The sequence below is a fragment of the Condylura cristata genome, unplaced genomic scaffold (assembly GCF_000260355.1).
Source record: "Condylura cristata isolate star-nosed mole 26May11 unplaced genomic scaffold, ConCri1.0 scaffold00005, whole genome shotgun sequence".
Taxonomy (NCBI): domain Eukaryota; kingdom Metazoa; phylum Chordata; class Mammalia; order Eulipotyphla; family Talpidae; genus Condylura; species Condylura cristata.
In genome coordinates this window covers 27,619,076-27,632,124 of record NW_004567106.1, presented here as the reverse complement: position 1 = coordinate 27,632,124, position 13,049 = coordinate 27,619,076, and the positions used below count along the sequence as shown (strand labels likewise).

At 39.0% G+C, this 13,049-nt stretch overlaps 1 pseudogene; it reads right to left on the bottom strand.

The window, feature by feature from the left end:
* Window positions 1–6,286: 6,286 nt before the first annotated feature.
* Window positions 6,287–7,479, bottom strand: LOC101630422 (annotated as a pseudogene).
* Window positions 7,480–13,049: the final 5,570 nt, after the last annotated feature.

Sequence of the window (13,049 nt, the reverse complement as noted above, 5' to 3'; positions counted from 1 at the left end):
TTTGTTTTTTGTTTTTTTCCTTTTCTGAGTATGTAAAAATGTGCAACTATAAAAAAAAATTCATCAAAGTGGCAGCCTAAGAGAACTTAGAAGTAAGTGAACTTACTTCTCTAGGTGGTACACAGTGTTATAGACCAATGTTACTTCAATAACAATGAATAAAAATAACAATGACAACAAAAGTAACAATGTTAACAATGCTTATAATCCCTGTTTTTGGTTTATGTGCAATTCATTCTTCTTTAAATATTGTCCAAATTTTCCACATTTAGTCTGAGTGACTCTGGAGTGACAATTACTTTTAAAACACATTGCAAAAGTCTTGTGACAAAACTTTGAATAAAGACAACTTGGAGTAGTGAGTGAGGAAGAGCTTCCTGGAAGAGTGTTCTCTATGCCAAGCATTAAAGGTGAATCTAAACTGGGTAAAGGAGAGGTGTGCACAGAGTAGGCACTAGAATGGAATTTCAAGCAGAAAGAATAAAAGATGCCAAAGGACTAGGGGTGGGGGAGATTAAGGTGAGAGAACTCCAAGTTCAAAAAGAGTAGGGACACAGGCAGAGAGAAAGGGAGCCCTCGAGTCCTAAGTGACGAGCTAGAGAGCAGAAGGGGGCAGAGTGCGAGGGCCAGATGGTCTCGGACTTCATCTGCAAGCTGAAAAGGATCCGTGATTGAATAGGATGCTGATTCATGGGTGCTGTTTTATGGAACTCACATAGAAACCAACACTGATTTAGAATAGACAGGAAAATTTCATGTTGACATGGGGCTTCCTGGCCTTTTCTACTCAGGCAGGAAAGTAGGGCATTTAGACTTGACACACAGGAGTGTGCACACATATGCATGCACACGCACACATACACATACCCACATGCCAGAATCTATATTTTAAAGAAATTAAACAAAGAGCCAGTCCAGACTCACTTTGCATACTTTACAAGTCATAACCAAGATTTGCAGGCATCTCCGCAGGCCATCAGCAGTGTTAACTGTTAGCAGCCTGGGAATCCATTACAAACACATGTTCTGGCCTTCCTCTCTAATGCTGCAGAAGTGCATTTTGCTGAGCACTTAACTCACCTCTGCAAAGCTCAGCACCTCTCTACCATGTGTGCCTCCTGGGACAGTCTGTAGATCTGCAGGGACCCTATGCAACCCCAGCAACACTGCCTCTTGGACTCTTAGCCCTGTTCAGATAACTGCAGGTTGGTTGCAAGGTGTTTCTAGCTGCTGCCCCACCCCCTCACATATTCTCCTTCCTCCGTCTGGCAATCTCTGAAACAAATTCAAGGGAGTCACTTACCTGGTCAAAAGTTTTCTGACTCCCTATTATCTCTGGCAGAGTCCAAATCCCCATCATTTTTTCAAAAATAAATAACAGTTTATTTTACATTATCTGCATTTTTCCATTTCAATTGTAATCCCTGTGGGCTTCCCATCACCTAATCATCAAACTTCCCCATCATTTTTTAAACACACATCCCACTCTATAGGCTTCCACAATCTGGCTGACTCAGTTGACCCTGGGAGTCTTTCTCTCACCACCTTCCTATCCTAGCCTCAGCAGCCCCCTGGTACACTTGTCATAAAAGGCACAGATAATGCAAGCTCACCCCTATGCCTGGGTAATGCTGTGACCCTTTGTTTGGTTTCTCTGTATTTCACGTGTATGTGACATCACCTGGCATTTATCTTTCTACTTCTGGTTTACTTCACTGAGCATAATCCCTTGCAGCACCAACTATGCAGATGGCATAAATTTATTGTTTTGATGGCTGAGTAGTATTCCACTGTGTGTGTGTGTGTGTGTGTGTGTGCATGGGTATGTACCCCACATCTTAATCTAATATCTGTATTTGGGCACTTAGATTGTCTCCATTGCTTGACTATTTAAATAAGACTGTAATAAACATGGGAGTGCAGTTTCCTTTCAAATTAGGGTTTTTTGCAGGAGTGGAATTGGTGGGTCACATGGCAAATCCATTTCTGACCTTCTGAGAAGCATCCACACTGCTTTCCATAGAAACAGGACCAGCCTACATTCCTACCAGTGGTATAAAGGAGTTCCTTTTCTCTACATTCTTGCCAGCACTTGTTTCTTGATCTGGGTTTTAATCCCGTAATAGCATTATCGAATATGTAATCTTTCATAAATATATTATCTCCTTAAAGGTCCCCTTCTGGAATGCAGGAAGCTCACTAGATCCCTCAGAGGACTATTGTGGGATAATATTTGTGCCCCCAAATATAGGGGAAACTTATCCTCTTGTATCAGATTTCAACTGAACCTCCAAAATGGAGTGATTAGGTGATAGAAAGCCCACACTCTAAAACAGCAGAACAAGACACATCCCTCAGGACTTTCTAAGAAAGCTCTCAGGGATCCAGCCATCTTGGCCCCAATACACAGTGTGGGAGGAAGTAAGAGTTTCATTAGCCTTCTCTAGTTCTTGCATGTAAGTGGGTCTGGAAGCTCCTCCTCACTGGAGGTGAGAAGGCAAACCCCTTTCATTTACGAGGGTAAGTTTCCCTTCCTGAAAAAACCCTTCTTGAAAAATCACCTTTCTCCCTCTCTTAGTGCCTACTACAAATTTTGGCTTTAACCTCCTTTTACACAAAAAGATGAGTTTTAAAACATCCTGACCACACAGTGCATGAGCTTTCCAAGGAGAAGGCAGAACAGGTGGCCAATTATTGCTGAAGAAGTGGGCAGCAGCCAGCATGGAGGTGACATAGCCAAAGTGTCTTGCTTCTGCAAAGCTCTACTGAGAATTTATTGTCCATCTACTTCTAGTCAAGGAAAGTTGGTTGTAAGTTTGGCAGCTTGCGCAAATGAAGAGAGGAATCCTGCTACTGGATAATCACAGGGCCAGCTCCTGAATTCACCTGGTTTTCATGTAGATAGGTGTAGTTGGGACCTGGAAGCCATAAAGGATCAAGGCTGATATAAACTTGAGATGAGGCTGAAGTTTTGTCTTAGTCTGGACTGGACTTAGTCATACCTGACTTGGGACTGTTTCAATAATTGAAAGGAACCTGGAGAAATCAATATCTGATATTACCTAACTTCTCATAGACTGTGTCTGAGGAAAATAAAGATGTTTCTAGAAGAAAGCATACTTCATAGGGCCCAATCAGTAAGTAATTATGTTCAGTATTTAAAAAGATGCTGCACTGTGATTAGCATACAATAGCTCATTAAATATCAACCATATTAGTAATGCTTATTATGAGTGTAGCATTATTGCCAAATGCTATTATTAAGTATTCATATACATTGCTTTCTCTCAATTAGGCCAACACTCTATTTGTTGAATTAATTGTGGTAGGTGTAGAAAGGGCAAATGTGTGATCATGGAGGATTCCTTGAACTTAACAATTGAGCAACATGAGGCACGTAGAAATAGTGCAGGCGGGGAGAGCTTGAGGCCCAGCTTAGGGCATGACATTCATTGGCTCTGCCCCATTATAGGTATGCTGGAATTAGAGATTCTCTTCAGATATGATTTCTGACAAAAGGCAGGGACAACACAATATAAGTGAACAAGGACATTTCTGGGTGACCTACTACGTTCCAGGGATTGTGCTGGGCCTTTTACATTTGTTATCTCATTTAATGAGATGAAATAATGAACAAATGCAAATTGCAGTGTGCATTATTCCAATAGCTCGTGACACAGTTTTAAAATTTGAAATGCTTGTACAGGGAATTATGGGTCTTTTTTTCTTCCATTATAATTTTTCTGTAAACATGAAGAGACAAAAGTTTAAAGATAGAACCTACCTGGACACACTGTAATAGTTCCTAATATAATCAAAATTCTTTTATTTATTTTCTTGTCTAAGTGGCTATTCCTAGGAGAATAGTCATTGCATTTTCTTTATTCTGTGCAGTGTGGTTGCAAATTAATGTTCTCTGCCATCAAAACAGCACCTCTGCTAGATGTAGTTATCTGACCCAATAACAGGTATAGCCAACAAATGATAGGGTTTAAGCCCCAGATCTTAGAAATTCTGGGCATTTAGCCACTCACAGAAAAGAGCAAGAAAGCACAAAACCTCATTGTGACAGTTGTGCTCCACATCACCTCTTTCATGTTACTGAGCACTTTTCTCAATTTATAGGCTAGAGTTAGTGAACTGAGTTGATAGTAAAATAAGAAGGTGATGGATAATTAGGAAGTTGTTTAGAACTGATTTAGGGTCTTGCAAGAGAATGTCTTTACTTTCTAATTTGGCTCCAAAGACAAAATGTCTAAGAAAAAAGTCAGAGAAATGTGGCTTTAGACAGAATTTTAGAATCAAAATATATGTGAAGCACATTAAATTATTGATGGCCTACAAGATGACTATTCTCTTTATATACAAAGCTGTGAGATTAAGCTATACCAATTTGAAAATATGTTGAATCTTACGAAATAGGGGCTTTCTATATGATGTTTATTAGTCAAGATATATCTTTCAATTTAGAATTGCTTTTCTGACAAACTACTGGATTTAGAATAAACATCTAGATTTAACATGGTCCTTCCTTGTATCTAGAAAGAATTTTCTTCCAGAGACCTAATTTTAAAAAGTAGGAGGTGAATTCAGTTATAAATACATGCCCACGATGGAGTTCAGTAGAAACTCCATGTGTCCTATTAAAAGAATATTCCTTTATTTTTCATCACTTGTGTTAACAATTCTAAAACACAGTGTCCTATTGACTTAGTTTCAGGTTTATATGGAAAAGTGGGCATAAGTCCAAGGTAGCTCAAAGCTCCTGGAACACAGGATTAGGGACCTTCAGTTAGGGTCACAGTTTTGCCCCACTTGGCTCTGTAACATCTGCCCGGCAGATATGATATGCACTTTCTCCTTGTCCTTCACTTAAAAAACACCTTTTCTCCCAGAGCAGAAATGTGTCCAACTTAAAATACTCACTTCTTGAGACACCCTTGAAGCCGTCTGTCTTCATTTTCATTCATTTCATTTTCTAACCTGTTAAATATATTCTCTTCTCCCACTCCTCCTACTTTCACTGAGATTTGTAAGACTGTATAAGTTTAAGGCATACTGCATAATGGCTGGACTTTCAAATAGTATGAAATGATTACTGCAACGAGTTTTGTTAGCGTCCATCATTGTATATATATAGATACAACAAAAAGTAAAAAAATGAAAATCAATGGCTTTCCTTGACTCTTAAAGTTCACTCTCTTTGTGTGCCATACAGCAGTGTTAACTAGAACCATCATGTATACATTGTATCCCTAGTACTTATTTACCTTGTAAAGGGGACTCTATATGTTTTGATCACCTCCTTTGGTTTTTTTTCTCTCCCACCCCTGCATTAGTAACCACAATCTGATCTCTTTTCCTAATTTATATATTTGTTTTTTAAAGTGAATAAACAATTTATTTAATATTCAAACTTCATTAAAGCATATGCAATATGACATTTTTACTGCATGTTTAACTTACCTAGATATGATTACTGGGGCTTAGCAACAGGTAACAGTTCACACTTAGCACTAATTAACTACTTTATTGAATGAATACAATACCAAACAAACTGCATTCAAATGCTTTATTTAAAATAATCAATTTTAAAGTCCTTTTAGTCAGGCTAATGACAAACACAATAAAAGCAGATATACTAGTTTAACATAATTGGTTACTGTACTTTAACATAATTTATCTACTGTACTTTCATCTTTTAGCCTATAGTACATGTTAAATGACAGAAAACATCTAATATAACCATTTCTACAGAACAAAAAGATTTTACAGACCCCATCTTTTTTTTTTTAAAGATTTATTTATTTATTCATACAGAGCTGGGGTACAGGCCAGACATGCGGAGGGTGAGAGGATTCACCAGGGACAGAGTGGGGAACAGAACAGGCAGATTGACGAAGTACACTGCTGAGGGGAACAGCGGGCAGGTCAGGAGAGGTCTGCCACTGCCATGTGGATCTCCTTCGGGGCAGGTGGGGATCTAACTCATGCGGAAGTGGCTTAAGCTTCTTAGTGCTGTGCTTTAACCCGCTGCACCACCAGGGAGGGCCCAGACCTCATCTTTTATACCCAACCTCAACAGTCTGATTCTAAAGAGGATAAAGCCAAAAGAATTTACTTGTGACAGTTCATGATGGAAGTTGCTTTGCTATCAAAATCTGATTTCCAGTCCATTATGCATTGAGATGATTCAGATATTCCCAAAGAAAGCAGCACAGTCCATGTTGTGTTCGTCTGTTGATCAACAACAAGCACTGCACTCAAAACTACCTCGTCCCAGGAATTAAATAAGGTCAACCACATTCACTGGCACTTTCTCCACTGTAGTCTTGTAGAAAGTCCCAATGTCACTAGAATCCTTTTGTGTCCTTCAGTAACAAAGTTTATAGCCAACCTTTTCTCCCAAATGAACCCTTGTCAGTTCTGTATGATCTGTAGGTTGGTCATAGTTTATACCCAGGGACACTTGCTACACAGCAGTCCCACAAGCCAACAAACCAGTAGTGATCAAAACATGGCTTGGAATTCCCTCATGATAACATCTCTTTCCTTCTGGTCCATGTTGCCATGCAGAACAGAAACCGTGAAGTCCCAACATGCATTTTCTTCAGTGAGCCAATACCCTTATGCCTCATATTAATAGAGAAAAATAACAGTCACTGTCTTGTATGCGTTAAAAAGCATATTCAATTTTCATCCCCCTTTTTCAACATTAATACATACTTGTTTGATTTCTTCAAGGGTCAATTATACCATTCTACCTCCTCCCCCCCCCCCCAGGATTCAAATTAGATCTCTCATTATTTTTTTTGTAACTTCCAACACAACAGTTGGCATTGTGGTAGGAAGCAACATGACCTGAATAGTTGCATTTAATTTTTGGAAAATCTCATGGATTTGATCTTTAAATCCTTGGCTCAATGTTTCATCTGCTTCATCCAAAACAGTTTGATTTATCTTAGAGAAAGATACTTTCTGTTTAACATATCACTCTCCCAGGTATATCAACAACAATATATTGTGCTTCAGCCTGAAGTTTATGCATTTCATTTTGAATGCTGGTTCCACCAATGCAGGCACAACAAGTTGCCCCTATATAATCTCCAAGTGCCAGCATTACCTTTCTGATCTGCTGAGGCATTTCTCTGGTGCAAGCCACTAGTCCTTGGGTCTCCTTGAACTCTATCTCCAACCATTCATTGCAGGTTGGAAATAGCAAATGTGGCTATCTTAGCAGTGCCTGATTGAGCTTGCACAATCACTTCATACCCTTTAAAACAAGGAATAATAGCTCTCTGCTGAACAGCAGAAGGTTTCTCAAAACTGTTAGCATCGATGTCCTGATAAAAGACTCCTTTAAATTTATAGTGTCAAAATTATCAACAATCTCATCCCAACTGCTTGTGATGATGCTAAAGGGTCCATTTCCTTTAGGCCACCATGTTCTCTGCTGTATAATCTGCAGTCACCAGACATGATCCAAAAAGCCACTACATGATTAACTGAACCGGTGATCTCTTCTTTTATGAGTGTGTGTTTTGTTTGTTGAAATTATACATACAAGTGAGAGAGTATTTATGTTTCTCTCTCTGACTCATTTCACTTAGCATAATGCCCTCAAGGGCCATCTACATTGTTTCAAATGGAAGGATTTCCTCATTGTTTAATGATTGAACAAATTCCTTTGTACATAAACACCACTACTTCTTTACCCATTTATCCATTGAGGGACACTTAGTTTTATAAGATTTTAAATAATGTTCATTATTGAATGCTTTTTAAAAATAAAGCCCCTAGAGTTGAAGAATCACAAGTACTTTTACATTTTCTTTATACGCTTCTGTTTTTTCCAAATTTTCTACAATGAAAATCTATTACTCTATAACCAGAAAAGAGAAATGTTTTTGGAGTACAACAAAAAGTTTGGAGGAAAAATGAAAGGCCTAATAAATACAATTTCCTTCAGGGATATCAAACATAATGTAATGTTAACAAAAATAAATATCAGCATTAACATTTTCATCAGACATGCTTGTGAATGTCAGCTGCAGTTTGCTTCTGTTGTGCATTCCAAGTAACTGAAAATTTTCACATCCAAGAATTTAGTGATGAATTATGTAAAATTCCCACTGATCTAATAATTTTTCTCCTTATGGACAGACAAAAAAAGCCTGTGCTCCAAATGTGGAAATCCTTGCAGAACTGACCTAAATCACAGAACTGGAAGCAAGAAGAATTGAGTAAATTTAAAGAACTCCTGGCTAACACTAGTATGACATTTGGTTAGGGAAGATGTCCCAAGAGAAATGTAAACTATTTAAAAACATCCTGTTACTAAAACTTGGATAGAAAAAGAATGATAAATGGACTGGACTCAACAACTTAGTTCTAAGTGTAAATTACTTTGGCTCTTGTGAACACATTTTTCGCACATATTATTTTTCATGTTCTCTTGTATGGTTATTGTCCCTACCATGTGAAGAAAGATCAATTAAGATTTATTGCTTATTGAAGAACAGGTTGGAAGCCATCAACACTCCTCATTCCTGGTGTAGGGTTCAGTGAGTGAGTCATAGAACCCTTGATACTTGCTGAATCTCGTGTCCAACTTCCCTCCAAAGCTTACCCCTGGGGACAGATTACAACCATCTGCTTAAGAGCTATTACTCTGACCCCAAAATTAAAAACTACAAATTGTCAAACTTAGGGAAGACAAGAACAAAAGGGCAAAATGACCATATCTTAAGCTAGGCTTAAAATTCATAACACCCAAACAGTTTCACCTGCATCCACTTTAGAGTTCAGAAATTCTGGGTCAAGTGTGGAGGCTGCGACAAGCTAAGGCTGTGTTTCCACAGACAAATCGATAGATGGGTCAGGGAGCTCCGAGGGAATATATGAATGTTATTGCTCATTTTCTGCCCTTAGGGTCAGCTCCATTTGGGAGAGTTTGTGGAAAGATTTTTTGGTCTGGGTAGTTTTGTTATTAGCAGATTTACTCTTTCAAGATACTTTTTGAGGCAGAGGAAGTGTAAAAGGAAACCTGCAGCATATTAATAGTTCGCTACTCCCTCAGAAAAAGTGCAATGATTAAGTGAACACTTTGAGGCATGCAATGTGAGATCGATAAGTAGAGAGGGAAGATCAAGATGAGGAAATCTTAACTAGGGACAAGAGAAGAGGGTTTCAGTGTTAACACCATTTAAAAGCCAACCATTCCTCTGATAATGAACTCAGCTACAAACCACAAGGGACAACTGCCTATTGCTTTATTACAAAATAAAAAGATAAGGATGTCTGGCAAGGCAAAAATATTAGCGACCCTCTCTTAAATGTTATTGTCCTGGAAAATAGCAAGCCATATATAGTACTTTCTCACTTTCCTGCTCTTTTTCACTACCAAAATTAGAGGAGAATAAATTGTCTGAGACTCAGGGCCATTCTCACATTAAGAATGTGCTTCAATACAACTGAAAGATTTCTTCACATTTCCTTTATAAGATAGTGAGAGTGTTGAGGGTAAGTTCTATATCTGATTCTTTTAATAGTTTCCCTTCTCCCCATCCCTGCCACTACCACCAAGAAGTCTCCTAATACATCTAGGTGAATTGCAATAAGATTTTCTTGACCGTGCTCTTTAAAATCTGCAAGTTTTATTTAGGTTTGAGTCTTAATACACTACTTTGGTGGGAAGCAGAATATGTTTGAACTTCAGGGACCAGGCCCACTATATGAGAAGGGACACGGATGAGATTCATGCTTCATTAAACAAGAGATGGTGGAGAGAAACCCCTAGAGGTTGAGGTGTGTATAGATGAGGCTACCATACAAATTATGGCACTGTTGCTCTGCCAGTGGCCCACAGGAGGGGAGAGTTGAACAGTGTGGAGGCACACAGCCTTGACTGAAGGCAACCCATGCAGAAGAGCTGACGATCCCCCCACAGGAAGTATTGAATAAGTATTGAATGTGAACTTGCATTTAGGCTTGAGACTTAGGTGGCAGAGACAAGCTAAATAACTATGCCCAGAGATTTGAAAGAAAGTGTGTCCCACACAGTACCTTGAGACATCAACGGAATATGGCATCACAAGGTAAGACATACTCCAGAATTCAACCACAAAGAGATGAAAGTTTTTGATAGTTTTTTGATAGTTTGATAGTTTGAAATGGCCATAAAAAGAAAACCAAGGCCCTCCCTGGTGGTGCAACAGGTCAAAGCATAGCACCAAGAAAATAGCTGAAGCTGCTTCAGCATGAGTTCAAACCCCGGCCAAGGAGGTGACTCACATGACGCAGCAGACCTCTCCTGTCTCACCTGCCGCTTCCCTCAGCAGTGTAGTTTGTCAATATGCCTGTTCTGCTCCCCACTCTGTCTCTGGTGAATCCTCTCACTGCCCCTGCACCTCTGGTCTGTCTCCCAGTTCTCTTTGCAAAAATAAACAGACCTTTAAAAAAAGAAAATCAAAGAGATGGAGGAAAATGTAGAAATGCATGTGAAAGTGAGACAAGAGAACGCTGATAAGTTGATCAGAGATGCAACAAAATTCAGGGGGAAAAAAATGAATGACCTAAGAGATAGAAAACAGAAATGAAAACATTAAATTAAATTAAAGTAACTCAGAGCAATACTGCAATTTTCTAGGACCCAGAGTTATTATTTGAAGGATCACAGACTCTTTGAAGAGCAACAAGTCAATCTTGTGTGTGAGGGAGAGGCGCTGCCTTTGTCCCCACTCCCTAACTTGCTGGATCTTTTGTTCTATACCAACCCAGAGAAAGACTGATTCATTCCAAATAGGCACTAATATGACTTTGCATTTAGGCTTGGGACTTAGGTGGCAGAGACAAGCCAAATAATTAAGTCAATGGGTACCCAGAGATTTGAAAGAATGTGGTATTATTATCATTATTATTATTATTATTATTTTAATTAAACATAATTGCCTTATTAATCCAAATTTGCTTAGTACTTGGTAAAGCACTTAGCTAATACATGGTTGTATTTGCAATTTATTCATCCAGAATATTTCTGTTCAGCATTTATATAGCACCTATTGGTTTATGATGCTAATATAGTAGATTCATGTTTCTGTTAAAGCTTCATTGAAAGAAGTTGAAAGCCAAGTCCATTATGTTACCTTCTTTATATAGAACCCTTCATCACGAAAAATTCCAAATTGCTTTACAAAGTACAGTGAAATCATTTTACAATGAATTCCTGAGGGGGTAGCTACAGCAGTGTTACCTGTGTCATTTCATTGTATGAACATGCTATTTAGCATTAAGAGATTGATAAGGAAGGGGTATATTTCAAGATTAGCTTTTGGGGACCCAGATTATATTATTTGCCAAGACATTTACAACCCAGAGAAAAGGAAAAATTAAACTCTGCTATTGAGCTATTGATAGATCAAAATTTTAGTTTTACAATATAAAGAAGTATGCACAAGAAAAATATTTAATGTCAATGGGGAAAATGCAATAAAGGAGAAATGCATCCTATCCAGAGCACCTGCTAATAATTATCAAGCATTTGATAAAACTAACTCATCTTTGCAAGAAGACAATTTTTCTTCCTTTTAATAGTTTATTCAAGTGTAACACTCAGAAAGGTGCACAAACTACAAAGTGATGGCTGATAGATTGCCACAAAGAGGGTTCACCTGTGCAACAGTTTCCTTGTGGAGAAACAGAATGTTACCAGGGCCCCAGAAGTCACCAGATGTCTGCTCCCCATTACGACTCAATATTCTGAAGAGAACCGAGAACCGTTCTCCCAACTTAACACAGTAGGTTAAGCCTTCCCTGGGTTTGAACTTTATGCAAATGGTTACATTTTTGTATCCTTTAAGATGGCTTCTTTGTTTATGATCACACCTCAGTATATCCACATAATTCTATGTGACCACAGTTTATTCACTTGCTTGCTGTATAGTAACCCATTGTAGAAGCATACTGTCAGGGGAAAAACATATCTTTTTCATCTGTCCTTTCATGTTCTTGAGGAGGATCCTTACAACAACAACAACAAAATTAACATGAGAAAAGTCTGACATGGGAACTTTCACAAGGCAATGAAAACATCAAAACAAAACAAAACAGTTAAATCTAAGTGATTTTATGTTAGGTTTGGTGCAGAGTAGAAAACTACAAAAATTATGAAGTAAATGTAATAACTGGGGGAAACTTAACCAAGGCCTATTCATTCAGAGTCCTCTCTATGTCCCTCCATCTTCAGAGATTAAAAATGCCTTTTCAGGGCCTCGGTGGTGTAGGGGTTAAAGACAGTGCTATAGGCCCTCCCTGGTGGCGCAGCGGGTTAAAGCACTGCACTGAGAAGCTAAAGCCACTTCCGCATGAGTTCGATTCCCGCCTGCCCCGGAGGAGACCACATGGCAGTGGCAGACCTCTCCTGACCCGCTCGCTGCTCCCCACAGCAGTGTACTTCGTCTATCTGCCTGTTCTGCTCCCCACTCTGTCTCTGGTGAAGCCTCTCACCCCCCCCGAGCCTCTGGCCTGTACCCCAGTTCTGTATGTACAAATAAATAAATCTTTAAAAAAAAAAAAAAAAAGACAGTGCTATAAAGCTATCTGCAGCCACTGCAGCACGAGTTCAATCCCCTGCCAGGGAGCTGAACTACATGGCATAGCAGACCTCTTCTGTAGAGATTTTGGCCTGTTCTGCAGTGTATTTCAGGACACTGGCCTGTTCTGCCCCCACTCTGTCTCTGGTGAATCCTTTCACCCACCCCCCACCCCCCTGCACATCTGGCCTACACCTCAGTTCTTGTATGCATAAATAAATAAATATTTAAATAATAATAAGGAAAAAGGATGCCCTTCTCACATAAGAGTTGCATGATCTGCTTTGGGGATGGTCAGAAAGTCCTTCCTGCACAGGTCATTTTTCAAATTCCTTCAACTTTTTTTTTTTTAAAGATTTATTTATTTGTGCATACAGAACTGGGGTACAGGCCAGAGGCTCAGGGACGGTGAGAGGCTTCACCAGATATGGGTTAAGTAAATTAATGGTTTCTGGTCAT